Source organism: Cydia fagiglandana, chromosome 22 (genome assembly GCF_963556715.1).
Source record: "Cydia fagiglandana chromosome 22, ilCydFagi1.1, whole genome shotgun sequence".
NCBI lineage: Eukaryota > Metazoa > Arthropoda > Insecta > Lepidoptera > Tortricidae > Cydia > Cydia fagiglandana.
In genome coordinates, this window is record NC_085953.1 from 5051675 (window position 1) to 5065156 (window position 13482).

Below are 13482 nucleotides of genomic sequence, written 5' to 3' on the forward strand. Positions count from 1 at the left end.
TAATGTAAGCCTTACATAAAACTGCTAAATACAAAGTATTTTTTACGGGTGTCAATATTCTTCGAACATTCTGCGGCTAACTTCACTCAGTTGACCTTTAGTGAGGTTTTTCGCGACGCCGACCACACGTTTTTATAAACCAGTGTTTTAACTTCAGTTTTAAACGGTGATACGGACCCGGTAATGTTAAACTTTTTACATGATTACGTCCTATAACTATCTCTTTTTCATATGAAACTATTATTTTATGGTTAGCTCACATTTAGAAGTCACAATTGGATAAAACGTTGGAGAGGGTACTTTGCGTCCATCTTGTTGCCAAATTTCGCCTACCCCTAGGGTTGACAAATTTTTTGTACCACATTCATTGGTGGATGACATTATTTGTTTCCAAATTTAAATAGTTTCTTATGTTTAGTTATTTTAGTTTACGCTATATGCAAATGTTTATTTCTACTCTTACCTATATTGAGTAGGTACCAAATAGGTATTTTTATGTCTCACTTTGTGTAAATAAGGTTGATTTGATGTCAATTACGATAATAACAACAATTTTGCAACAATTAAACAATTTTGTTAAAAAAAATATTTTTTTTAACTTATAAACCATTACTCCCCTTTATTTGACATGTTGGTTAATTTTGGCAGCCCTAGCTTCATTATACAAAATGTATGAAAACGACTTCAGACTGTTACCTAACTTCGCCTACTACCCCGTTTTTTAAATATATGCCTAGTCTGGTATAGTTAAGGTTCATAGTATATTAGCACATTCCAAGGAGATGCGACTTAACGTGTCTAAGTCACAGAAAAGTAAGTATTAGCGGCAAGGCATGCCATAGGCGAAGATTGGGAAAAATACCCAAACATCGCCTATTGCCTTTGGGGCCATTTATTACTAACTTAACCAATGAAATTCAAAGTTTTAGTGGTGTATACTGATAGTTAGGAATACTAAAAAACGTTTTTTCGCCTTAACGGATTAAAATGCTTTCAAATTTGAGAGATATTTTGAGAAAAGTGTCAAAACCCAGGCGAAGCTACGCAACTCTACGGTACTGATTTAAATTTTGGATCTGGCAACAATGCCAACCCAATATCTTAAAGACCAACATACATGTAAATTTTATAAACTTACTAAGGTGGTGGTATAGGTGGTCGACGCGGTCTCAGTACATATCATCTTGAAACTTAATAGAGGAGACAGCAGGGTGTCATCTGTTGGACATTAGCATGTCGAGCACTAGTACCACCACCTTACTAACGCTATTTAGGCAACAGATCGGCATGGCTGATGGCTCCGTTGACGCGTCTGCTCTTGAGTCGGATTCGACAGTTTGTCTCGGAACCTATTTAACGCGATACACTTCCGCCAGAAGTCGGCGCACTCGCTGGTCCCGCTTAGAAATGATACCGCAATGCGGTATCGCAGGTAAAAGCAGAGGCTGGACTCTCTTTGGTCGGTCCCTTGTCTGAGGATCGTGGTCAGTATCAGGTTTGCATCTGGAGCGGATGATCTGCCTCCACCGGTTTCTGTCTAACGCGTCTCTGACGACCGTGTAGGAGGGGAGGTTGGACATGGTGAGCTATTTACCTTATAATTGTCATGCCTTACATTATATTATTAGGCAAATAGCACCCTTTCCGAGTTCTGGAAATAAGTCAGCCTCAAATGAGTCTCGGTGGTTCACGGCGCGATTCGGGAAATGAATTAGACATTCACTAGATATGAAATAGTAACCATATGTGACGTTCCACGGCAAAAGGTACCTTATGGCCGCACTAATATTGGAGCGGCGTTAATAATAGCGTAAGCGCTAACCGCCTTTTGCCGTGGAACGCCACATATCGTTACTATTTCATATCCAGTGAATCTATTCACTAACAAAAGTTTGTCAGATTATTATTTCTACGGATCTAAAGCGGGTCCATATTGGGTCGAATAATAATTGATTGTCCTAATGTAATGTTACGCATAAAACTCGATCATTTCACATTTATTGTGCTGAAAATATTAACATTTCAGAAAAATTATAACACAAACCTAACCTAACCTACCCTATTCTACACAACCTATGCAAAATATTTTCGAAAAATCTTACTGTTTCAGCTGCAGAAAAAATATGCGAAAAGAGTTTTATGCGTAACATTACATTATGACAATCAATTATTATTCGACGAGATAGGATCCCATCTAAAGCTCACGTTAAAGTGGCTATGTAAGAGCTAGACGCACTGGTGCTGGCGTTACTACTGTTAACACTCGGTTAGGCGAATGAGGTGACAAGACATACTAGGATTTCCTGTCGACTCCGAATCGAGTGTCATCCTCATTGCTAACTCATCGTGAACCTTACTGCATGGAGATAAGGACCACCGATGGTCAGTATGGATACACTCAATACACTGTTAACTGAACTCTAGAGGACCTACCGCGAACCAAGTTCGACGTATTGCCGTGTCACACTTACGTACGAATTCACAAGCGCGACAGAGAGGCAACATGTGGAACGTGGTTCGCGGTAGGCCTTCACTTAAGGTTACATTTGGATCGCTACTGTAGTAGCGTTGCTGATATGCTAGTGTATGAGGCTTTGGTGTTTGCCTTAATAAAATTTTGTAGAGTTACCTAATAAAATGTTATGCAATTAGGTGTTAAAAATTCCAGGAAGGTATTTGTAAAATGCCTACTTAGTTAACTTTATTAGTAGAACTTTAATATACTTACATGAATTACTTGGTTCACTTATACGAGTAACAGGAGATACTTCAAGAATATAGTACTTACATGAGACCTATAAAACCTATTTTGTATCGTCACTCAACCGAACACAAAAGAGAACACCTAATTGACGTGATTTACTATTTTTTTACAATTGCCTACACATACAATGCCCGGCTACACCAAATATTTGCATTAAATATTTTTTGATTACAGCACCATCTATTTTAACTGACTTGAAAGCTACATAATTTGATTACAACGCCCTCTATATTTACAACTCATAAATACTACGCCGGCAGTCTTCCTTACGACCTGTCACTCTAATATTGCAGAATATTGCCGCTAGATGGCAGTGTTGTCAACATTCAATATGTTGTATGTTTAACACAATAGATGGCATTTTTATCAAAGATTTTTGCTAATGACATAATCCGGTAGATGGCGTAAAGAGTACACAGTACAGAAATGAACTTTGAGAGAAGAGATACTACAAATTGGACGGATAATTTCGAAAACTGTTGATTTGCATGCTTTATCGACAATAACGTCTCTTTTTATAAATAATGCCCCATTTTAGTTTAATATATTGTCTCGTTATAAAATTTAATAATTTAATACGCACCATGTAAAGGCCCCAGTACGAAATGGGCCATCGCCGGCCATTCCAAGGGACACATTTATGCGTTAGAGGGAGCAAGTGATATTGCTATCTCATTCTACCGCATGGCTGCGTCCCTTGGAGTGGCCGGCAATGGCCCATTGTGTACTGGGGCCTTAATATGCCACACCTGCATCCGGAACTGAATCCAAAATAACATTTTTGATTTTAGGATACCTAGTCCTTAGGGGTCGTCCATTAATTACATCACACGTTTAGGGAAGGGAGGGGGGTCAAGAAAATGTGACATATTGCGACATGGGGGAGGGGGGAGACACAAACTTTGTGACGTCACTTTAACTTCATCAGTAACCGAAAATTTATTTGCCAAATGTGACCAAGTGTGACAAGGAGGGGGGGGGGTCAAAAAACCTAGAAATTCGTGTGACGTAATTAATGGATGACCCCTTACCTGGCACTAGGGTTTTAGGGTTACCCTAGTGCCCTAGCGCAGGGGTCTCAGATGTGTCAGAATTTTCACACGGGCCACCGTCGGCGCCCAAAGGGGGGGGGGGGGGGTATCTGGTTGCTGCTTTTAAGGTTGAACACCTGGAGCCAGGCTCCCGCGGGTCGGACTGGACCGCTGTCGGCGGGCCGGATTGGAACGCTTCGCGGGCCGGATTTGGCCCGCGGGCCAGGGTTTGGAGAGCCCTGCCCTAGCGGGTTCTTCCTCTGCGTCCCATTTTATGGGCAGGTTCCTCCATGGTTCCTCTGCGTCCCATATCACGGGCAAGATTGACAATTCAGCATACGCCTGGTATATACCTTATAACTCATTACATCGTCGATAGAGCCTCCACTTTATGCATGCCCAATAAACATTATTTTCGAGAAAAAAATCTTTATTTGTCGGATAATCAGCCGGCCTAGCCAAGGTTACAATCGCTATCGCTTCGACAACGAAAAGCATTATGTCTCTCTATCACTCTTCCATATTAGTGCGACAGTGACAGTTGCGTTTCGATCGCTACGGAGCGTAAGCGATCGGCATCTTGGCTACGCAGCCTGATAAGCAAATAAATTTTGCGCCTGCTGCACATTGTAATCATTTTAAGCCAGTGAGTTGTCTATAACTATGTCGGCGGCCGATCGTAAGATTCGTAAGATCAGGCATATCGTGAAATTCCTAGGCATATCGTGTAACATGAAAATCTTTGACTTGTTCCCGGAGTCGACGGAGCCGCGGGGCTCCTAAATCTGGGCAGTTTGCCCTTCGGGCATCTGAAGCAACCTAACGAACCTATCCTACCTATACTGGTTTAATGTGACTAATCGTCAAAACATTACACAGGAACATTACGATCTGCCTGATCTCTCGATCGGCCGCCGACATATACACAGGGTGCATGGGCAAAGTTATCAGAATATTTTGCCCACGTTGGGTTTTTTACGGAAATAGGTAAGTCCAGCAATTTGAAACATAGAAATCTCATAGTGTGTGGCCTATTTACCTACACTTTTTCAAAAGTGTTACAGAATGTATTTTTGTTTGTTTTTGTACTACCAATACCATATTCTAAGAAATAAACTTTTGTATTTTTGTATTTAATGTTTTTGGTTCAGTTTTAAAGATCTTATTGTATGTAATAATAACATATTTATATTTTTTTCACTTATAGAAACATATTTTCGCTAAGTTCAGGGACGAGAATGAATCGGCCGATATTTTTTGTGTTTTTTTTCTGTGTTATTAGGTCAGGTTTGGAAACGGATCGACGGAATAAATCCTATTTTTATTGTGTAATTTTTCTTTTTAGGTAGTTGCAAGAGAATTCTATATTCAGTCGAATAGTAGGCATCAATCGGTCGAATACCTACCGAATATTCGGCAAAATGGCCTATTCGACGGCCGAATAGGTATATAGTTGCCGAAAATATTCGTGGCATCTCTAGTACCTAGGTACCTACCTCTTTTTTTAAACGCTTTCAATAAGTGGGCCATACTAAAAGTTTCTGGATTGTGATATGTATATGAAATGACTTATTTTTTCTTAGTGCCTAGTCCAGGAATTTTCAGTATGACCTGAGTACCAGTAGCGTATAGTTAATAGGAATAGATACCTACCTCTTCCTACATGTACGTACATATGTAATTTCTTGTGGTTATGTTAACTTTGTTGTCAGGCTATTACCCTCTCTTTATTTGACTTACAAATTCCTACATAATCCAAAAAAGATCCGTACTTTACCTACCGACCAAGACGAAGGCTTTAAACTTTTAAATCAGTGATCTAAATAAGACGACAGATCTTCTTATCTTAAGAAAACAAACAGGCACGTGGTCATTAGCTTCACAACTAATCACCTTGTCTATCGACATTCAAGCCGACAAGAGCAGGTAGGCAAATAAAATAATTACACATCTTCAAGAGTGTCAGTTTAGTTTATACAACACTGTAATATGGCGGCATGCGCGCTCTAACCACGTTTGATTTACTATGTAACACCGCAAACAATTTAGTTCAATCGAACCCATTCATACGTTCATTCATTCCCGCCAATCAACGCAGTGCTGCCAAAATAACAAACAAAATCGTACAAACTAGAGCGTAATTCCCGGCATTATAATCTTCGGCCGCGGGCGTCAGATTAAAAAAAAATCAAGATTTTTAGGAGTGGACGCGAGACGAAATCGGACTTGGTCGTTATAAATTTTGTATAAGATAACAATGCGCGTGTGGGTGTGTGGTAAAGCGCTGACGAGTATAGTTACAGCACGCAATAACGCTAACAAGCGTGCGAGGGGGAGGGGCGATGATTGTAGAGCGCTGTCCCCCTCACGCCCCGGCAACATGGCGCGCTGACTCGGGCGCAGGCTCGAATCGTATCGCCTACCCACTCAAGGTTCGCTGACTGCCGTTCTTTTGTTTTAAATGTTGCCCGTGTAGAGATTTTCCTGAAGTTCTGCAGAATTACGGATTTTCGATATATTTTGTAAGTAGGTAGGTACTGTTGCACGGTAGAAACTTGGAATAAGATAGCCTAGAAGATGAGTACTGTCGACCGTAGTGATGCTTTATTTAAAGTCATGATTAAACTACGTAGGCAAACCAATGCATCCCTATGTATTTTTTATATTTTTGTTATTTTGGTACACTAAATACGAAAATTAGGAAAGTGTAACATCAAACGTTTCTACAAATATGAAACATTACGTTTTGAGGTGTAGGTAAATACAATATTTTTGCAAATGCATATTTTTAGACACTTTTTACATTTAAAGCACTTTGTACCATCCGTCCTTCTGCCTAAAAAGTAAACTTATGAAGTTATGATATGACGCTCGTGACAGCCGTAAGATAATATCAAACAAAACGTTACATTAAAATAAGACATATTATATACTTATCAGTACGAAATAAAAACAGATTGAGGAATCAGATTTTTTTTGTTTATGTATATTGTTTTATTCAAAACACCTAGTCCTGATTTTCGATTTCATAAGTTACTGCAGCGTAATTTAATTCACCAATTAATAGGTGTATTTTGTAGAATGTCCAATTTAAATTCCCGATATCAACGATCACCAGGCTCATTTAAATTAACGTTTTAATCATAATTTTATTAAATGAAAGCTTTTATTTTAAATACCTACGAAACCCACGTCCAATTATTTGCATCACTAATTATAATTAATCATTTGGACTACCGATCGAAATTCGAAGCAAAATTTTGTGGCAATCTCAAATTTCGTACCGGGAACACTGAACCGCAGACGAAAACAGCGCCAAGCCGAGGACCTGCTCAAACCGAACGTCTGCATACCAATCGTCGGTTTTTTATACGCGCGTCGGTGCACGCCCGCCTCTGTGTGAGTGGCCGCCTCAGTGTGCGCGCTCTCGCGCGCGGGACGGACCATTGTTGTGTGCAGTAGACTCGCGACCGGCGAACATGCTCGTCCACTGTTATTCAAACAAGCTCAAAAACTGCCGGTAAACAATAATAATGACCAGTGTACCACATTACGTGCGCGAGTGCCAACAGTGTGTGATAACGAAGTAGCGTGCGTGCAGTGAAGTGTTTTCAAACGTGTTTTGGAGTTTTGAAGCCATGCTCGATGTGTTTAGGTATGTCCAGACTGATTAATTATGGTCCATCAGTGTTAAAGGGGTCACTGGCCCTCGATTTCGCTATAAAATCTAGTAAACTATACGTCTATTTGTATTTTTAAACGGTGACAGTCTTATCCGATCCGAGCGTTTTGTATTTACATAAATGCGTGCGCTAGGTGTGAACGTTTTCTACTTACATCCGTTGTTTCTATTAAGTTTTATGTGCGTTTGGCGCCGCCGGTCGTGTTATCAGCCCTCTAGAAGTATGTCGAGTCATTTATAATGTAATTAATACTTATCGGTGACGGCGCCGTGAACTTTGCTTACAGGCCGATGGGCAAGCCAAGTTTGAGATGACTCGAATAGCGACGCTCTGGCTGTAACGAGAACGCCGTTGTCAGAAAAAAAAGCAGACAATAGACTAATAAAGCGAAGGAAAATTTGAACATGGAATTCAAATTGGGTGACGTGTTTAAATAACAATTCTTTTCACATTAAAATACCTTCACGCTTATTTAGGTAGGTACAAAAATAAAAACACGCAGGCCGATATCGTAACGTAATATCAGATAAAATACCCACGAACACTGATTAGACCACTGATATTGAATATAATATAGCATAATACCTAACACAATAAGACAATACAGTATACAGTTTAGTTACTTACCGGAAAAAGCGGCAAAAACTTGTAGGTATTACGTTTTCTTATACAATACCTACTCTTTTGCTATAGGTACCTACTGTCAATGGTAATAGGTACCTACAGATTAATGTTTTTTATTTAACCAATCGGTAGAAGACCTCATTATATTTCTTACAAGTGGAATACACTTTTAATTGATACCTAACCTTCATATAAGTACCTACTACATTATGTATAAATTTCTACTAATGCCTTGCGATGTGGGTTGTTAGGTATAAATTCCTAGTTACCTACATACCTACTTGGTAATCTGTACCTATTTAAAGTTTAAAAACATAGATATTAGTATAGGTAGCCAGATAGAATTTAGATGGTTGTAAGCAAGCTTAGATGTTCAGGGATTTTTATTTACTAAATTTATTTAAATTCTATGACATAGAGGGTACCTTAAATGACATACCTATACTTATCTATTGTCTGTATCTTTAAGGTATATAAATAAAAGTAAAAAAATCTACCCTCAAGTGGCTCAGCCGGTTGAGGATAGATGAAAATATTACATGATCAAATAATGTAGGTTAAAATCAGGTTGTTCAGTGACAGATCCAGACGGTTTTGTATTTGGTTGGTTAACCAATAAATGTTATAACTACCCGAAAATGTACAAATTATTTGTTTACTTTTATTTAAATACCTAAAGATACAGAGTATAGGTGTCCATTAACTGGATTAAAGCCGTGTTTATCTAACAAACCACATTAATTATAATTGCCTTATAAATTCTGTAGGATAACTTGAGGTCAAATTCGATAGTGTTTACTCGGATTAAACTACCAAGCACTTAAACACTTGTAAAATTCCGTTTCGCCCATAAATTCTACTTTTAAGGACACTTGCTTTAACAATTATTCAGACTAAATGTCCAGAATAATTTTATAAATACTTATGTCAAGGGACAGAAACTGTAATTGTGATGCCATATTTTTTACGACAGTGCCCTAATAAATAACATATATCCCTACGAAGCTCGAGCACCTGCTTAATAAAAACTATGACCATATTAAAACCATTTTTTATTGATATAGAAATTACACGTTACATTTTCATTGGGAATTAAATTGGCAACCATTACTAGCCATTAACACGTGGAATGGAACGTTTTTTGTATTGTCAACCGACCATAAACAATGTGCGTAACTTTTTAAATTTAAACAAATCGTTAGCGTTGGGAAAAATGGCATTGTGATCAATCAGTTGTATCAGATGTTTTTTTTAATGAATGAATCGGTGTACGAAAATAAAAATGCTCCCTATGCTTGTATCCAACTGAATCAGTAACCGAACCCATTTCTCAAAACTGACCGATGCGCGAGCAAAAAGAAATATTATTTATAACCTTTTAAAAGAAAAACACGCTTTTTTTCTTTTTCCTTTTTTATGGCGCGCAGTAAAACGCGACAGCGGGGTCACGAGTGCCCAGTTCGAAAATCGAGTTTTTGGGATGTTTTACTCAAATTCCTACCGGCGAAATACCATATTTATTTGAAATAAAATATAGCCTGTCTAACAAGTTTGTCAGTAGAAAAAGGCGCGAAATTCGCCCCTAGATCACTACACCTTATAAAACAAAGTCCCTCACCGCGTCTGTCTGTTTGTGTGTTTGTATGTTTGTTCGCGATAAACTCAAAAGCTACTGAACCGATTTTCATGCGGTTTCCACCTATCAATAGTGTGATTCTAGACTTCTAGAGGAAGGTTTAAGTGTGTAATTTGCTAACCCGTGCGAAGCCGGGGCGAATCGATAACTTTCCTACCGACAGTACCGACACCTACCGGCACTGTAAAACAGTAAAAGCCTATAAACTTATAGGTTAGGTTAACATAACTGGATAAAGATATTTTAGAAGAGATTGCTCTTTAGCGATAAGGCTGCATTTGTCTCTCTGTTACTAAGCTTTACGTTTTATCTTTTAATTGTAAATACCTATCTACAAATTAAACACTTTCAGCGAGAAAAAGTATTGTTATAAACACAGATACCCCGGCCAAAAACTATTTAAATAGCCATTCAAAACAAACTATGAAATAAATACAAAAAACCGGCATTCCCAAAACGGGCAAGGAGGCCAAAGGCGGATTTCTCCGAAACGAAACAATCGTCTTATTCTCGCCATCTTGAATTATTCATTTAATCACATTTCCTACGCTTCTGGTGTACTTATTGGTACTAATTAGGTATTTTATAACTTATTTAGAATTGTAATCTGTTTCCTTTTGGCCACACGGGATAGTTATGTGTACCTGCGCCGATAAAAGCATTTTAATTTACCCAATTAATAAAATAAACGTAAATAGTTACGCGTAGGTTTATGAGATGTTTTACAATAGCATTTAGTTATTGTAATTATTTTTAGTTTATTTACCTATTTAAACATTGCGTCTATGTCACATGATCATGAGGTTATACATTAGTATAACACACACACATTACACACGGGCATTACGTTAGACCGGGCCGTGTCCGGGCCGGAGCTTCCGGCGCATCGTTTTCTATGGAAAGCATCACGTGATCACCTGTCATCTTTTTTTTTATTATGAATGGGCTTACTCATGGCCACAGACTAGCCGAGGCGTAGACATGGCCTACGATGGAGCGAGCCCGCCCAGAAGGTGCCTGTTCACTCTTGGTTTGAAGGTTGCCGGGTTATAAGAACACGGAAATATAGACGCCGGCAAGGAATTCCATTCCTTGGCAGTGCGCATAAGGAAAGTAGAAGCAAAGCGCTTCGTGCGAATTGGTGGAATATCTACCAAGTAAGGATGGAAACCGGCCGTGCGTCTAAAAGTCCGATGGTAGAATGGGGACGGTGGAATAAGCTCGTGTAGCTCTTGGGCACACTCCCCGAAGTGCAACCTGTAGAATACCGACAGGCTGGCGACTTTCCGCCGATGGGCCAAAGACTGAAGCTTAGCCGTTAGCTTCTTGTCGCCAATCATCCTCCTGGCTCTGCACTCCACTGAGTCCAAAGTGGCGAGTTGGTATTTAGCTGAGCCATCCCACAGGTGACTGCAATACTCCATACACGACCGGACTTGAGCTTTGGAAAGTGTTAGAAGCTGTCCAGGTGTGAAGTATCGCTTCACCTTATTTAGGACGCCCAGCTTTCTGGCCGCAGTTTGTGCATCATAGAAATGTCTCATAGAAAAGTATATAAGCGCCGGAAGCTCCGGCCCGGACACGGCCCGGTCTAATGTGAGTCATCCTTAATAAAGCTTCTTTTGTCTATACCGAAGTGATACGATTGTATTGAATTTCAGAATGAAAATACATACCTTAATTAAATTAAAAACAATTATAGTTAAAATACATCAATAGTATAGCTTAATTTATTAAATATATCTATGAGTATCCTTTTATCCAACCCCTCACCGCGTTCAGTATTCCGCGCCGCACCTCGCACGCGCGCATTAAAATTCTCGACTCCCGCGCATGTTCCCAGCCTCATAATAATAAACTTAAACTACACATTATTACGTTTTTATACCACGTTGGTGGCAAACAAGCAAACAAGCTTAATACTTTTTTAGCATTAGAAAAAGCAAAGGAGAAGTAAGTATAATTGTACTTAATTATAAGTTCTACATTTCTAAACGCTTCTCACTGCACCCAACTTGTAATTTTTCTGTGCCCCTATGGTTGACTGGTAGAGGCATAAAGCCCGCCATTTTACCTTTTTTTTATGTGCGATGTGCCTTTTTATGATAATTATTTACCTACATGTATACTTATTTAATTGTTTTAAGCTTAATTGTGAGGATTTTTTTTTATTTTCATTAAAATATAGAAACAATCTCTATTAACACCGTTAAATACTCCTCCAAACTTCAATATTTTACAGCATATAATGCCCGTTTTATAACCCCATGCTTACTTTTGCAAATATTGCTACCATTTCTAATATTAGAGGAAAATATAAAGTAAAGAAAATATTGTATATAATTATGTACTATGTAGTAGTAAAAAACAGTGATATCGGGCTCGGACTAATAATTATGAATATTTTTTTGTTTCCTAACTGGATATTTTCATGATTGAAATAAAAGTCTAATAGACATATCATTACATTCACAATAAAGTAGTACCAACACAAATGGCCAGCAAAGGCGCGTTCAATTTATTTTTATGGCGATACCTAGTAACGATCTCACAAAAACTAAGTGCCAATGTCAATGTCCGTTACATTACTTGCCAATAAATACGTTGTTTTAACGCTAAAACATAAAACACGAGACCTATTTGGTTGTAACTGGCAACAAAAGTCCCTTTCAGAAACTTGTTTAACGTTTATGTGCCTGTTAGGTATGTTATCCCGTTTCATCAATTGTAAAACCAGCCAGTTCGTTCGAATTTCAAACTTGTAGACTTAGATTCGCATTTCGAATTCCAATTTGAAAATCGTTATTCGTTATGGCTGCACATTTTACAGTTGCCTTGGCCTGATATCTTGAAAATAAAAAATAAAAATATCTATGGTTTAAAAAAAAGAAAACCGTAGTAGCCTAAGCCCAAATAAATAAAAAAAAAAACATTAGAATGGTTAAGCAAGTGAGCAATGGCGGACGAAACGAAAGTCGTTTTTGAATTTCGAATCTCAAAGCCTAGCTCAGTCGTTGAAAGTTATTTCAGTAAAATTAGTCAAGTTAATTAGACGATTTCAAATTACTTGATGCGTATCGTAATATATCAACTTCGCGTAATGAGGGTTTCCTAGAAAAGATACGGACGGACAGACACTGCATCCAAAATCTGTTAAAAAAAAGCAAAGAAGCAAAACAGTTCATAAACTGAGATTGTCTCTTAAGGCAAAGGCTGTAAGGTTGAGAACGGGACGATAATTAGAAATTGAGATGTAGAGATAAATGTGTAAAATCCGAAGCCAACTTTTTTTGCAAGGGCGTCCGTCCTTTGGAAAGTTCGTACTTTTGTCATTGGATTTTTAAATAAATATAAAACTGATGACACATGGTTTGGGATTTGTTTGGGCAAAAACATGGGCCTGTGGCTTGTTCGTCCGACACTGTCGTTTGTTAGCTCGGAACCTAAGCTTTTTTGTTCTTTTTTAATTTGACACTTGACACTTTAGAACATAAATTGTAACTGATTTAATAGAGTGATAAGACTGAGTGTGTTGGAAAGTGGGGTAATTTTGAAAATTTCATAGTTCATTGCTGACTAACCGTTGATCAGTCCATAATTATAGTTGGTGCAACTGGCCCTTAATCACAAAATTTTAGCGGAAACTGATTGGCCGTAACAGAATAAATTAAAAAATTAAGTAGTCGACGTCATAAATGTGTTTATTTCGCCTGAAGAAGTAAGGTGCAAAAGTGTAAACATATT

At 38.4% G+C, this 13482-nt stretch overlaps 1 protein-coding gene across 2 annotated transcripts in view; it reads left to right on the plus strand.

Moving 5' to 3' along the window:
* Positions 1–7161: 7161 nt before the first annotated feature.
* The window catches only part of LOC134675425 (protein pangolin, isoforms A/H/I/S), a 208223-nt gene continuing 201902 nt past the window's right edge, over positions 7162–13482 (plus strand). The window contains exon 1 of one of the 2 annotated variants that reach the window (XM_063533680.1): positions 7162–7450. The gene's annotated coding sequence lies outside the window, so the exon portion shown is untranslated. The remainder of the gene's footprint in view (positions 7451–13482) is intronic. The other variant, XM_063533679.1, reaches the window with a different exon arrangement.